We start from the raw sequence: 16,019 nt of genomic DNA on the forward strand, positions 1-16,019 counted from the left end.
TGTTTTAAAAACTATGGTGATCCACTCGGGGATGGTGAGTATTTATTGAGCAGGTATGAGATTGATTGCGCGAGGGATAGTTGGGATGGAGTCACCACGTGTTATTAGAGTCTTCAGCTGTGTCTTGAACTTATATTTTTTTTCAGTTGGTTTGATATTTAGGAACAGATATATTTTACTTTACAGTTTTGGGATTTTTGTTATGTAATCACTTAAACTCATTTATTTAAGTATGTACTTTTATGCTCAATTTGATATACATAGCCTCGGGTAACCGAGATGGTAGTACTTTCATGCATTAAGTAGTCTTGGTAAGGCACCTTGGTGTATGGGGGTGTTACAAAGTGGTATCAGAGCGACGATTTTGGAACCTGTAATTGATGAACCCAATGAATGTAGGGAGTCAAACTTAAATGTGTTGAAAATCATATTTTAAATATCACATATTTTAGTTTAAAGTTTTAGTCATAAAAACTTAAAGATATTATGCATGCAAAACAAATCAGAAGAGATAAGAAAATCGTTTTCTCACCATCAAAAATTCGGTCAAATGGGCACAAATGAAGTCTCCTACTTCACTTGTTCTTGAGCTATAATGAATATTAGGATGATCCTCCAAAAATCCCAAAGTAGAGATTCTCCTATTGATTGCACCCAAGATTATCCCTTATCCCCACTAAATAATATTAGCTAGATATTGGTTTAGTAGTTTACCTTAAAATTGATTACTAATACTCATATATTACACTAATAATTTTAGTAATCTTTTATGAACAATTTCAATCAAAAATCTCATGTTTTGATGAAGAAAAAGAATGAATATGTGAGAGGAAAAACTATGCATGTCATTTTAATGGACAAGCATTAAGAGAATAATTAGAGAAAAAACATCCACAAAGGAGAAGGGAGGGAGCACAGTTTTTAGGAGGAGGAGACCAATATATGGTCTTTTACTTTTTAGCCTTTTGTCTTCTCAAAACCTTAGGCATGTAAGGCTAGTGTAGTGTAGGCTTATTATTTAAATTCTATCACATAAAATAATATAAGCACAACCCACTACATACTCCTCCAATTCGGTCCACCTACTTAAAATGGACTACCATTTTATTTTGTCAATTTGTCATTTGTCACACAATATGTCACATGTAGTCTTATACATGTTATTAATTAATTTAATGCATATTCATCACATAAATATCATTTTACAAATTAATTAAATTACATGCAACAAATTGACTAGTGATACTTGATCACATAAATAAAATGGGTCATAAAATTATAATTCACAACATCTTGTAATTATAATTAACCATTCATCCTTATTTCTATCGTTTCTCAAACAATAAACAATTTTAGTAATAAAGCATTTTATTACCAAAATAAATCTTATTTAATCTCATTAAAATAAGAAATCAATATTCTCTCTCACAAACGAATTGTTCAATTTTAAGGAATTGCTCAACTTATATCGTCATACAATTAATCAACTTTACAGATAAGGGCATCATCCTTTAGGTGTGACCTTAAGGGATCATCTACATGATATATCATTCTAGTTTGGTTTAGAATATAATCACCTTGATAATGGGCCAGCCATACATCAAATCATGGTGTATAGGGTCACAAAAGTGAAACCTCTTTTGTATCTTAACAAGTTTATATTCTTATTTAGTGTTTATGCACTTAATAGTCATAATTAAGTACAACTATAAACCCAAAAACTAGATTGAGTACACAATAACTCTATCTCTCGACATTATTTGATGCTAGTCGTCATATTATAATCTTCTTATGTATCAAGTACAATGATGAAAACCACCACTGGTTTCTAATATTGACGAAGTAGTACTAGCAAAATTTATGTTAATCAAATAAATAAAGAACTAAGTCTTATTAGATGTCCCACAACTAACTTGCTTATTCTTTAACAACTTGGGGTAGTTTCTTTTCTAGTGTCCAACATTTAAGACAATGGAAACTTTATTGGTGGGGATTGATAGGTTTAGTATTGTTATTCTCAATAACGTTACTTTTAACATTACCTTGTATCAATTCCATTCTAATTTTACTTCTTTAAAACCTTATCCTTTTCTTAACGGTTTAAGAGAATGCTCCCACTCATTTCAATGAGTCTTTGCTTTGAGAAGCAAAATTATATTCATGAAGACTACTCTTCATTCGTTTGTTTAGTCTTACAACTTTCATTGAAGTGGTTGCGGTATTTTGGTCTATTACGATTTCCTACAAATCTAATTACCAAAACAATTTATCGCTTCAAGGTACTTAATTCAATTAAGTATATGAAAAACAATCCATTGTAAGTAGGTGTGTTAGTCAAGAATCAAAAACCTGTTTGATAATGAATAACTTTTATCTATACTATTCACAAGAGATCCTTAGCAATGGTTCATATGAGGTTTTTAGAAGAAAATTCATATTTGTCTTTAGTTACGATGTTTTAATGGAGATTTGAATTAAAATCGAAATGATATCGTATATGAATTGTGGTAAAGAAATAGAACAATATAATAACGGAATAATGAAAAACAAAACATTTATCGTTATAATAATACTTGTAAATAACAAGTAAAGCATTTACATAGTGACCTCTACCCAACTATGATAAATGATTCCAAGATCCAAATTCATATTATCTTGGGGCACGGTGTGCCGAAATACCCATTATTAATATAACTCGGTGGATTAACTCTTTAATCGATTCTACTTTTAGAACTCTTGGTCGATAAAATTACATTAATATTTATCTTTAGCCCGAAACACATCCGGAAATCGTCGTGAATACTTTCGTTGAGTTCAACCCAAATTTCGAATAAATGTGTCCATGATCCAAACTCATATCAACTTAGGGCACGGTGTGCCAAAATACCCTTCATTAACATAAATTCGGTGGATAGACATTTATCACCCACTTCCCCTACGTAACAAGGTTTGTACCCCGGTGTGGCCGAGTGCACTCCCTCACGAAATAGGTTTTCATGGTTTCTACTTTTTGGTAAGGCTAAGTCTCAATTGTTTATTTTTAGCGAGAGGTCATGTCAATTTATTATCTATCACGTTTTAAGTGAACTAAAGTGGTGAACTACGATAATTGTAATTGACACGGTCGATAAACTCGATAAAATGATGATGCATGTTTTAGTTATGGCGATTTAGCGATGCATGCAACATATAAATAAAATGCAAAGCATAAATTAAATCCTAGTATGGCCTTCCTAAAATAGTAAATCTAATAAACTATTACAAATTCGGAAACCAACTCCTTTGGTCCCTTGAACTTTGGTCTTGGCACGCATTTCAAGGCAACACTTTCTTTAATGGATCGCCTTCTCGAGTGGCACCGTCTTCAAGGAACTCCGGAATAAATAAATTACATAACAAATTATATAATTTCCTATTATACATTTGTAATTAAAATAAAAATAAATCTATTAAATTACAAAATGGTGATACGAGATCACAATAAATTACAACCGAATCGATATTCCCATACATTTCGGGTAATACCAATTAAAACTAAGGCCATACTAAGTAAAATTACATACTTCAAAAATTACATAAAATTAAAATTATGACAATCATAAATAAAATGCAGCATTATAATATGTATGAACATGCCCAATTTTATGCTAAATCGCCTTTAAGGAGCCAATATCGTATATTAATCGATTTTTACGGATCTGCGTGATTCAACCTTTTAAAATCACAATAATTACATAAAATCATATTTATGTACTAGTTAATTACCCTAACCATCTTAGGACTCAAAATTAGTCTCCACTAACATATTGACAATAATTAACTTATATTTCTTAATAGTGTTTATAAAAGGACTTAAAATTACAATAAATGCCATAAACATCAAATAAATCATAAAAATTTCAAATAAATTCAAAATTTGAAATTTAAACTCATGAACATTCTGGAAAAATACCATGACACTCATAATGTTCAAAAAACCTAGGTTAAAAATTTCGAAATTTATCGAGAAAAACAATGTTGCGGTTTATCGGATTTATCAAATATTATCATAAAAATATGAGAAAAATTATTTTAATTTACTTTTCACTTTTAGATCTGAAATAGGTGATAAAATGCAACATGTGACGTTTTTCCTTAGTCATGAAGTATGTTTTAGCAATTTTTCACTAATTAAAGTCACTATTTATGTTATTTTTCATCAAAAATTCATAAATCATGCATCAAGACTTCATTATAGCCAATTATTTTACACACATCTTGTAAAATTGCATGTGACAACATACTAAATTTCTATGACCATATTCGAAATATTACTCATATTAACCTATTTTTCATTTAAATTCGATTTTTATCATGAAAAATCCATATTTCGAGCATAAAACTCATAAAATTATGAAAATTTACAGGTCATCAAAAGATAATATATGTGAAAACATATCCAAAAACCACTGGAAAAAACAAAGTTTAGCTAATTTTAGCCCAAAAATGACATTTTTATCATAAAAATCACATTTTAATGCCAATATTATATAAAATGAACAATAAAAATACATAAATAAACCAAAATGTCCTAAAAATCACTTAGGTCCAGAAACTTTTAACATGAAAAATTATTTCATGATTTATTTTCATAAATCCTAAATAACAAGTTTTATATGTTAATTAAATTAACTCGGAAAAACTAACCCGATTTTGCATGCAAAAACCGTGATGCTCTGATACCACATGTTGAAAATCATATTTAAAATATCACATATTTTAGTTTAAAGTTTTAGTCATAAAAACTTAAAGATCTTATGCATGCAAAACAACTAAGAAGAGATAAGAAAATCGTTTTCTCACCATGAAAAATTCGGTCAAATGGGCACAAATAAAGTCTCCTACTTCACTTGTTCTTGAGCTATAATGAATATTAGGATGATCCTCCAAAAATCCCAAAGTAGAGATTTTCCTCTTGATTGCATCCAAGATTATCCCTTATCCCCACTAAATAATATTAGCTAGATATTGGTTTAGTAGTTTACCTTAAAATTGATTACTAATACTCATATATTACACTAATAATTTTAGTAATCTTTTGTGAACAATTTCAATCAAAAATCTCATGTTTTGATGAAGAAAAAGAATGAATATGTGAGTGGAAAAACTATGCATGTCATTTGAATGGACAAGCATTAAGAGAATAATTAGAGAAAAAACATCCACTAAGGAGGAGGGAGGGAGCACGGTTTTTAGGAGGAGGAGACCAATATATGGTCTTTTACTTTTTAGCTTTTTGTCTTCTCAAAACCTTAGGCATGTAAGGCTAGTGTAGTGTAGGCTTATTATTTAAATTCTATCACATAAAATAATATAAGCACAACCCACTACATACTCCTCCAATTCGGTCCACCTACTTAAAATGGACTACCATTTTATTTTGTCAATTTGTCATTTGTCACACAATATGTCACATGTAGTCTTAATACATGTTATTAATTAATTTAATGCATATTCATCACATAAATATCATTTTACAAATTAATTAAATTACATGCAACAAATTGACTAGTGATACTTGATCACATAAATAAAATGGGTCATAAAATTATAATTCACAACATCTTGTAATTATAATTAACCATTCATCCTTATTTCTATCGTTTCTCAAACAATAAACAATTTTAGTAATAAAGCATTTTATTACCAAGATAAATCTTATTTAATCTCATTAAAATAAGAAATCAATATTCTCTCTCACAAACGAATTGTTCAATTTTAAAGAATTGATCAACTTGTATCGTCATACAATTAATCAACTTTACAGATAAGGGCATCATCCTTTAGGTGTGACCTTAAGGGATCAACTGACCACCACCGTCCCATGATAGTAACGTCAAACTCTAGCAAGCCAATCGCTACCGATTAATGTTGATCAGTTGAATATAAAATGAATCATCCCTTACGTATTCTTAAAATGAGATTTAAACATATGATCAATATGATCAACAATTGTGATCGCATTATTGTCGGAGGACACATATTCCAACAAAATGAACCCGGGTAGGAGTTGTTAAGAGCTAATGCAAAGACTTGGGAGATGTCCTAAAGTCGCGAACTCACCCTACAACTTTGAACCGATCACTATGGGGTGTTATGGGATCGCTATGTGTTTACTAATATTCTATTGCATATGTTGGATGATGTGTTGTATGGAATTGTTGGATAGATGATTGTGGAGGAATGGAGGATGTGGTGATAATGGTGAAGTAGTTCATATAATGATATGTTGCGAAGAATGATGTTGCATGATGGATGATTTATAATGTGACATTATAGTAACATGTGAATAGGATGTTTCGTTTTATGCATATATATCCATATATTGGTTGCGAAAAGTTGTTGAGTTAAAGCATGTGGGTAGCTAGAGAGTCAGCATGACTCGATCGAGTGGGGGATACTCGATCGAGTAGGTTGGACTCGATCGAGTGGGCTGAGCTCGATCGAGTGTGTATATGACAATGATGGGCAGTAGCTCCTGTTTTGGGGAACTCGATCGAGTAAGTGGAGTACTCGATCGAGTGGGGGCTACTCGATCGAGTATGTTTGGGGCTCGATCGAGTGTGTTTTGTTGTACGTTTTGGTCAGGTTATGGAGTTGAGGCACTCAATCGAGTAAGTGGGCTACTCGATCGAGTGACCTCTACTCGATCGAGTGGATGTAGTTACTCGATTGAGTGTGGGCTGTACAGGTCGTATATGCTTTGAGCTGTAGGCTATATGCTTACGTTTGTCTCTTCTCTTATAGCTCAAAGATATGCCGCTAAAGAGATCTGCTTTGTACACTTGGGCGCAGGAGATGAGTGTAGATGATATAGCCAAGATACTTGAGCATCAAGACGCGCTTACCGAGGCCCTAAAGAAATTTGGGAAAGACAAATTGGTATCAGAGTATATGGGTACTTTGCCAAGATGAGCACCAGGATAACCCTCTTCAACCCAAAAGAGTATATGGGTACCGGTGCGCCAATTTTACTCGACAATTGGCATAGGGAGATGGAGAACATCTTGAATGTGTTTCACTGTCCCGAAGACTTCAAGGTGAAACAAGCTGCGTTCTACTTGAGAGATGACGCGGGAGAGTGGTGGGACAAGATAAGGGAGAGTGCCTTAGATTTGTATCTGAAGCAAGGGAAGTCAGCTATACCATGTAGTGAGTTTAAGAGAGCTATGCGCCGGGAGTTTGTACCTAAACATGTTCGTAGTAAGCTGAGGGAGGAGTTTGATGCTTTCAAGATGACTCTGGATATGACTGTGGCCGATTACTATCATAAGTTTAATGAGAAATCGAGGTATGCAGAGGATATGGGGCTGAGTTAGGAGAACTTAACACTGAGGTTTGAGAAGGGGTTGGCTGACCAAATAATGGAGAAGCTATCAGTTGGGGTCCTTACAGATGTTAAGGAGGTTTATGAGCGAGCAAGGAGAGCTAAGAGATTGGTCGAAATGGCCAAAGATAACAAGGAGAGGGGTCCTGAGAAGAGAAAGGTTGAGAGTAAGGGTGGTGGTCAGTCCAGTTACAAGAGGGGTAACCATAACCAGACGAGGGCTTACTCATCGGGATCGGGTTTTAATAGTGGCTCTTCGTACGGGCGTGGTCGTGGTGGTAGTGGTAGCAGCTGTAATATCTCTTGTTACAACTGTGGCGATATGGGCCATAAGAGGCACGAGTGTACTAGTGCCATTGGGAGAGGTTTTCAAAGGCCATCGCATGGAAGTTTCTCGTAGGGTCCATCTCAAAGTTTTGCTAGCAACAGGCCGGCTGGGTCATGGAATAACCAAGGAGGTCAGAGTAACAACAACGGTGGATCTAACCGCAATGGCAGTAACTCTTAACAGAAACCGACAGCTAACAACAATCAGGGGTCAGCTGCCAAGCCATCTACTTTAGCTAGTACAATCCAAGGAGGTGGACAAAACACCAGTGGCAAGTTATTCATGATGGATAAGAAAGCCGGTGAGGATGATGCTCACGTAATCATGGGTACCTTTCTTGTTAATGATGTTTCCACCTTTGTTTTGTTTGATTCAGAGGCGTCACACTCTTTTATATCGTCGAGTCTTGCTAAGCTTTTGCGTTTTAGAGAGTTTGAGTCTGTAAAAGATGAGGCTTTTATACCATCAGGTGAGTCAGTGTCTTGTGGGAGGTTGTATAAGGGTGTGTCTATGATAGTTGGGCAGGTTGACCTTCCAATGGATTTGTTAGAATTTCCTATGGATGGTTTTGAGATGATAGTTGGTATGGATTGGTTGGGTAAGTAAAAGGCTAGAATAGATTGTCACTAAAAGAGAGTCTCTTTGAGAGGTCCTAAGGGAGTTAGTGTGTCTTATCGTGGGTTTGTTGTCAAACCCAAAGTCAAAGTGATTGCAGCGGTGACATTGAAGTCTTATCTGAGGAAGGGGTGTCCTTTAATTCTATGCCATGTGAAAGACCATAGTAAGGTGGGTTCGCCAGATGATCAGATACCAGTGGTGGGAGAGTTCCCAGATGTTTTTTCGGAGGAGATACCAGGTTTGCCACCAAAGAGAGATATAGATTTCAGTGTGGAGTTGAAACCAGGGACGGGACCAATCTCTAAGGCCCCATATCGCATGGGTCCTAAAGAGTTAGAAGAGCTAAAGAAGCAGTTGGATGATTTGATAGATAAGGGATACATTAGACCTAGTGTATCACCGTGTGGAGCACCAGTTCTGTTTGTGAAGAAGAAAGATGGGAGCTTGAGGTTTTGCATCGACTACAAGGAGCTGAACAGGGTTACAGTGAAGAACAAGTATCCTTTGTCAAGGATAAATGATCTGTTTGACCAGTTGAGTGGGGCAAGAGTCTTTTCAAAGATTGATTTGAGGTCAGGTTACCATCAGGTGAGGATTCGAGATGAGGACATACCGAAGACAGCTTTTCAAACAAGGTATGGTCACTATGAGTATGTGGTGATGCCGTTTGGGTTGTCTAATGCACCGGCAGTGTTTATGGATTTGATGAACCAGGTCTTCAGTCAGATTTTGGATTGGTTTGTGGTGGTGTTCATTGATGATATCTTAGTCTATTCCAAGATTAAGGAGGAGCATGAGGAGCACTTGAGGTTGGTGTTACAAACTTTGCGTGACAATCAGTTGTATGCAAAGTTGTCTAAGTGTGAGTTTTGGCTCTAGGAAGTTGCCTTTATGGGGCATGTGATTTCTAAAGATGGTGTATCTGTGGATCTAACAAAGATAGAGGCAGTGTCGAAGTGGGAAACACCGAAGAATGTGGCAGAGATCAGGAGTTTCTTGGGTTTGGCAGGGTACTATCGTCGGTTCGTGAGAAACTTTTCAAAGATCGCCAAAACTATGACAGCTGATACCGTCGTTTAGTACCAAAAATAAATACCTAAGTACTACTAACAGAAGTCAGCGGTAAGTAAGGTCGATCTCCACAGGGAGGCGGTCACTATCTACTTGTTAATTCTAGTCTGTCTACGGTCACAATTGGGGGTTTTTAAATTGATTCTAACTAAAAGTGATTAAGGCAAGAGAAGTAAGGCAAAGAGCAATAAAAGAAAGAAAAGCTAAGATGTGATCAGATAAAAAGAGATATGTCAGAATTTCGGTTCACCACGGCAATTTATTAACTCAGTCATAAATAGCCTAGACAGTTTACTGTAAGAAGGGCAAGGGAAAGGGCCTTTCGGTCCGCTATCCACCCTAAACTACTACTAACTTAACTTTCGCCCTCATTAGGTAGTCTACTGTTCATAGCAGGTCTGTTCGTTCCAATATTTCGATCCAGGAACAAAGTTACCCAAATTAAAGTTATTTAGAAGCGTGCACTCAACTAAACAGATTACAGTTATATTGCTATGGTGACAGATTCTCACAAATAAATCATCTAGCCTATTTACAACATCGTTAATTTACTACCATGTCTCCCCTAATCCTAACATAAGAGAATTTAGCTATGAATAAACATAACAAAAACAAAAGATGAAGAAATAATGAACATTGCAAATTAAAGAGAGTAAAGAGAGAATTACTTATTAAGATCCGGAAAAGAGAGCAACAGTATCAGGTTACAAAAGGGAGAAAAAGAGAAAAAGAGGAGAAGAGAGAAAAAGAGAGTTTTAAACCTAATTATGTCTTTCCTATTTATAGGAAAAATAATTATTAACCTAAACGATATTAAAACATTGCGGCAGATAGAAAAGTACTCGATCGAGTACTTTAAAATTCCTCTATCGAGTAAATTATAGCAAAACCTCTCGATTGAGTAGAAAACCTACTCGATCGAACACTATCTAAAATAATCTATTCGATCGAGGGCTTAAACTACTCGATCGAACACTATTCTACTCGATCGAGTGGTTTCCAGCGCATAATTCCTACTTCGCGCATTGAACTTCAAACGGCAGCCATTTCTTCATTACTTGGGAAAACAGAGCGTTTCCGGTGGCGTTGGAAAGCTAAGAGGACAAGATTTCATTTCAATTGGAATCACCTGAAAATAAGTTGTAGAACTCGAGATATGGCTCTTCAAATTAGGCACTAGTAATTTGAAGTTCTTCCTTTGCTCGCCTAGCTATCTTACTTCCTTGCGCATCATAATTAGTAGTTTCCAAGCTCCGACTCAACGCATCTATTAAATGCATGCATAGGGACATGTATTAAGCTAGATTATGCTCCTTTTTGGTTCATACCTACAAATAATACAAGACAAACCAAAGTAGACTATTCGGGAGACATTTGTAGCTAAACACTACACAAAATGCATGCAAATGATGTACAAAATACCTATATAAAATGCACGCATCAACAACGTTGATGAGGAAAGAGAACAGGTTTTGTTGGGATGAAAGTTGTGAGACGGTGTTCCAAACATTAAAGGAGTGTTTGACCACAGCTCCAGTCTTAGCTTTAGCTGAAGGGCGTGAGAACTTTGAGGTAGATACAGATGCTTTGAAGAATTGGTTGGGTTATGTGTTGATGTAGAATGGAAAAGTCATTGCCTATGCTTCTAGGCAATTGAAGCCTTATGAGGAGAACTATCCGACACATGATCTGGAGTTAGTTACAGTTGTGTTTGCTCTCAATATTTGGAGGCACTATCTTTATGGGGCGACCTTTAAGGTGTTTTCAGATCACAAGAGTTTAAAGTACATCTTTACTCAAAAGGAGCTAAACATGAGACAAAGGAGGTGGATGAAGCTTATAGGGGACTATGACATGGATATCATATAACATGAAGAGAAAGCAAATGTTGTGGCTAATGCATTGACCAGGAAGCGTGTGCATTCCCTATGCACAACTATGTCTTTGATGAGGTTAAGAGATAAGGTGGGTGAGATGGGGATAAATGTGATACAAAAAGGGGATGCTAGAGGAGACTTGATAGTGGAGCCAGATCTTTATGATGATATTCGCAAGAAGCAGGCTCTTGATCCTAGGATTCAGGAGTGGAGAGATGGAGTGGAGAAAGGGACAGTGTCTCGGTTCTCTATTCATACAAATGGGAGTGTTCGGTTTGATGGGAGATGGTGTGTGCCAAGCGATGAAGAGTTGAAAAAGGTGATCATGACAGAGGCTTATTGCACACCGCATTCAGTACATCCAGGTGGTGACAAGTTGTATAGAGATTTGAAGAAGACTTTCTGGTGGCCTGGGATGAAAAGAGAAATAGCTGAGTTTGTGGCTCGATGTTTGACATGTCAGAGGGTTAAGGGAGAGCAGCGACAACCACAAGGTAAGATTAAATTTCTTGAGGTACCTGAGTGGAAATGGGAATCTATCTTCATGGACTGTATAGTGGGTTTACCGAGGAGTCAGCAGGGTAATAACATGATATGGGTGATAGTGGATCGTCTGACTAAGTCAGCTCACTTTATTCCAATGAAAAATACATGGAGTAAGGTTCATCTGGCTAATGGGTATAGGAAACATGTGGTGAGGTTACATGGAGTTCCTAAGGACATTGTGGCAAATCGAGATGCGAGGTTTATTTCTCAGTTTTGACAAGAGTTGAAGGAGATGATGGGAACTACCTTGAAGATGAGTACTGCTTTTCATTTAGCAACAGATGGACAGACAAAGAGAACTATCAAGACTTTGGAGGATATGTTGCGAGCATGTGTGATGGATTTTAGTGGTAGCTGGGAAGATAGGTTGGATTTGACCGAGTTTTCTTACAACAACAGTTACCATACGAGTATTGGGATGGCACCGTTTGAGGCTTTGTATGGGAGGAGGTGTAGGAGTCCGATTTTCTGGGATGATAGAGCTGAGGCAGTGGTTTTAGGACCACATATGGTACAAGAGATGATAGAACAGGTTAAGGTGATTAGACAAAAGATGGAAGCGGCCCAGGATCGACAAAAGAGTTATGCAGACTTACATCACCGTGACATAGAGTTTCAGATTGGGGATAAGGTTCTTCTTAAATTATCTCCTATGCGTGGGGTTATGAGGTTTAGTAAGAAAGGGAAGCTGAGCCAAAAGTTCATAGGACCATACGAGATTTTGGATCGTGTGGGAGAGGTTGCTTATTGGTTAGCGTTACCACCAGCTTTGGATCGGGTGCATAATATGTTCCATGTGTCTCAGTTACGGAAGTATGTGAGTGATCCTTATCATGTGCTAGAGGTGTCGAACATCGAGTTGGATGAATCCTTGTCTTATCTTGAGGTGCCCAAACAGATTCTTGATCGCAAGGTTCCGAAAACTAGGTCCAGGGAAACGGTGTTGCTTAAGGTCCTATGGTCTAATCATGAGGTTCAGGAAGCTACTTGGGAGGCGGAAGAGGCTATGAGGGAGCGGTATCCGTCTCTTTTTGATCAGGTATGTGTGGTTACGGGGACGTAACCATGTTTCTTTTAGGGGGATAGGAGATGATCGCATAAGGTTTTGGTATGGTTTTATGCTAGTTTTTGTACAGTTAGTGGTTGTTTTGAGTCGGTATAAGTTATGGTTGGGGTTTTGTTGGGCTTTTGTTTTGAGTTTTTGTTGCGTTGTTGTGTCGTGGTTGAGTTAGTATGTTTGTTTTTGAGTATGGGTTTGAACTTCGGAGACGAAGTTCATTTTTAAGGAGGGAAGACTGTAATACTACGGTTTTCTGTACTGTTGGGTACTCTATCGAATAAGGCTTACTCTGTCGAGTAAGTGAGTTTTGGTTTCAAACAAGATGTCTTTGTCGATGGGTACTCGATCGAGTAGGGGGCACTCGATCGAGTCAGTGACTTACTCGATCGAGTAAGTCGGTTTTACGGGTTATTTCGCCGGGTTTTGATAGCAACGTGAGGAGGTTATATAAAGTTATTTTATCAATTCCTGTTTACTTTTCACTTTTTTCTAAACTATTTATGCAAGAGAAAAACTACGTAACTTCCCTTCCTCCCATTGCTATCAAATCCTAAGGGCTATAATCGTCGGATCGTTGTGTTCTTTACACCGTTGAGACCGTCGCATCGTGGGTAAGATTCTAGTATGAATTTTATGTCGTTTTATTGTTTTTGGTTGAAACCCTAGTGGGGTATTTGGGGGGATTTTGGGAGTATGGTGATTGCTAGATAGTAATTATATGATTGTGTGATTATAGAAGGTGGTTTTGTAGAGGAGCAGTTTTGAATAGCTGATTGTGACGATCTTGGTGATTTGCCTTTCCAGGTAGGGATTCTCTACTCTGTTATTGATTACATTGTATTTGATAGTTTATTGGTGATGGTTGTGATGTTGTTGATCTTTATCATATTGGTATTGTAATTGGTAATTGTTGTTGTATAGTTGGTTGGATGTGTTTGTCTGTGGTTCGCGAGGCGCGTCCTCGGCTGAGTGGAGTCACTTGCGGGAGTGGCTTCATGCCCTTGATTCGCCCCTTGGGTTCCCGTTACAAGAGGGATGTGCACATTAAGGAAATTGGGTTTTCGCTCGGAGTTGATGAGCGGGGATTTGGTGGGAACGGTTGCGGTCCCCCACTGGCGGTGTTGAATATCTGTTGCGATGGATATTTTGGCAGGGCTGTGATGGAGTTGGATGATCGTATATATTGTTATCTTGCTTATCTTGTATTGTGTAATCAGTAACTGACCACGTTAATTGTTTTAAAAACTATGATGATCCATTCCGGGATGGTGAGCAGTTATTGAGCAGGTGTGAGATGGATTGCGCGAGGGATAGCTGGGATGGAGTCACCACGTGTCATTAGAGTCTTCCGCTGTGTCTTGAACTTTATTTCTTTTCAGTTGGTTTGATATTTTTGAACATATGTATTTTACTTTAAAGTTTTGGGATTTTGGTTATGTAATCACTTAAACTCATTTATTTAAACATGTTCTTTTATGGTCAATTTGATATACATATCCTTGGGTAACCGAAATGGTAGCACTTCCATGCATTAGGTGGGCTTGGTAAGGCACCTTGGTGTATGTGGGTGTTACAAATCATCCTGCAGGTCAATCCGCTCGAGCTGGGCTGAAATCGCACGATCTGGGCTTTGTCCCACTCGGGATGAATCTGTCCCGCTCGGGATAAAGGTTGTCCTTTAGCCTTGGTCTCCTGTTTGATGCTTGGTCGTTGGATGCAATCAATTTAGCTCCGTTTTACTCCGTTTAGGCAAGTTTAGTGCTCCTCTCCTACCAAGGACACCAAACCTCATAGAATATGCATAATAGGAAGCTAAAGACAAGAAACGACCCTAATACAAACTAAAAGGCATAGGAACTAGGCTAGTTAGGGGACTAAATGTGCGTAAATACGAGTCACATCAACTTGAAACCTCCGCCTTTTGAAACTGAGTATGCTGACAGTGTTGAGAACATAAATACTGGAAGGAGAATTCCCTTAACTACTGGAATAAGTTTACTGCCAAGGTATGCTAAACTGTTTATGAATTATGTGGATGCTAACAGGGTAAGTATGGGGGAACTTGCTGATGTTGCCCTTTGCTCGTTTATGATTCCTTGTGGTATTGGTGCATTTCACTATGGTGAGTGTTTGTTGGATTTAGGTGCTGATGTGAATACTTTATCGTTGCATATTTATGAATCTTATGAATTTTGTCTATTAGCAAGCACTACTTCTATTCTTGAGTTAGGTGATGGTAGTACTATACATCAACTTGGAGTTCTGGAGAATATTATTGTTAAAGTCGGGAATTTTGAGTTCACAAGTGATTTTTATGTTACTAATTCTCACTTTTTGTTTCCTATTCTCTTAGAGAAACCATTCTTGAGGAATTCTAGGGCCATAATTGATGTTGCTAAAGGTGAAGTACTACTGAGATGTACCCAAACAGAGCTGAAAATGAATATTTATGATATTTCTCGCCATCCTTACATTTTGGAGTATAATGTATTTAATTTGGAAGCTTATTGTTTGGAAGTATTTGGGGCCAATGTGATTGAGATATTGTTGGGTAAAATGGTTCAGAAAGTTGGTTTAGAGAGAGTGTTTGCGCTGGCTGTGGAGGAACTAGCTGATATTTAAGATACCTCCAACTATGTCGAGCCACGACATAAACCAAAGCGCTTCTTAGGAGGCAACCCAAGCTTAATTATTTATTGCTTTCATGTGTGTTTATTTTATATGCTTCCTTATTTAGCTAGTTGAGTCGGCTTCAGTGCCTCCCCAAGTTTCGCTACCTTTGTAAGGGGATGTTAATAGGGTCGGTAGCACAAAAAAATTAAAAAAATATAAAAATACAAAAAGAGATTTTACTACTATTTCTGCTGATTTTCTGGGTATTTTGCTTGCTTTCTATTTCACTTGTCTTGGTCGAGTGTTTCATTTTGCAGGAATCGGGCGGGATACATATAGCTGATTGGGTTTCAACTTGATTTAAGAAGGCACTGTTGCCTTGATGGAAGCCATGGTCATACATTGATCGGTCCTACTTGGAGGCTAAAAAAAAATGTTACACCCCGGCCCAAACCTAGGGTCGGGAGCGGTCACTCACGGTAGCTCGTTTTCAGTTCAATGGAGTATTACGCACCTGCACTTGAAGAACGCAATGTCCTC

The sequence above is a fragment of the Silene latifolia genome, chromosome Y (genome assembly GCF_048544455.1).
Source record: "Silene latifolia isolate original U9 population chromosome Y, ASM4854445v1, whole genome shotgun sequence".
Lineage (NCBI taxonomy): Eukaryota > Viridiplantae > Streptophyta > Magnoliopsida > Caryophyllales > Caryophyllaceae > Silene > Silene latifolia.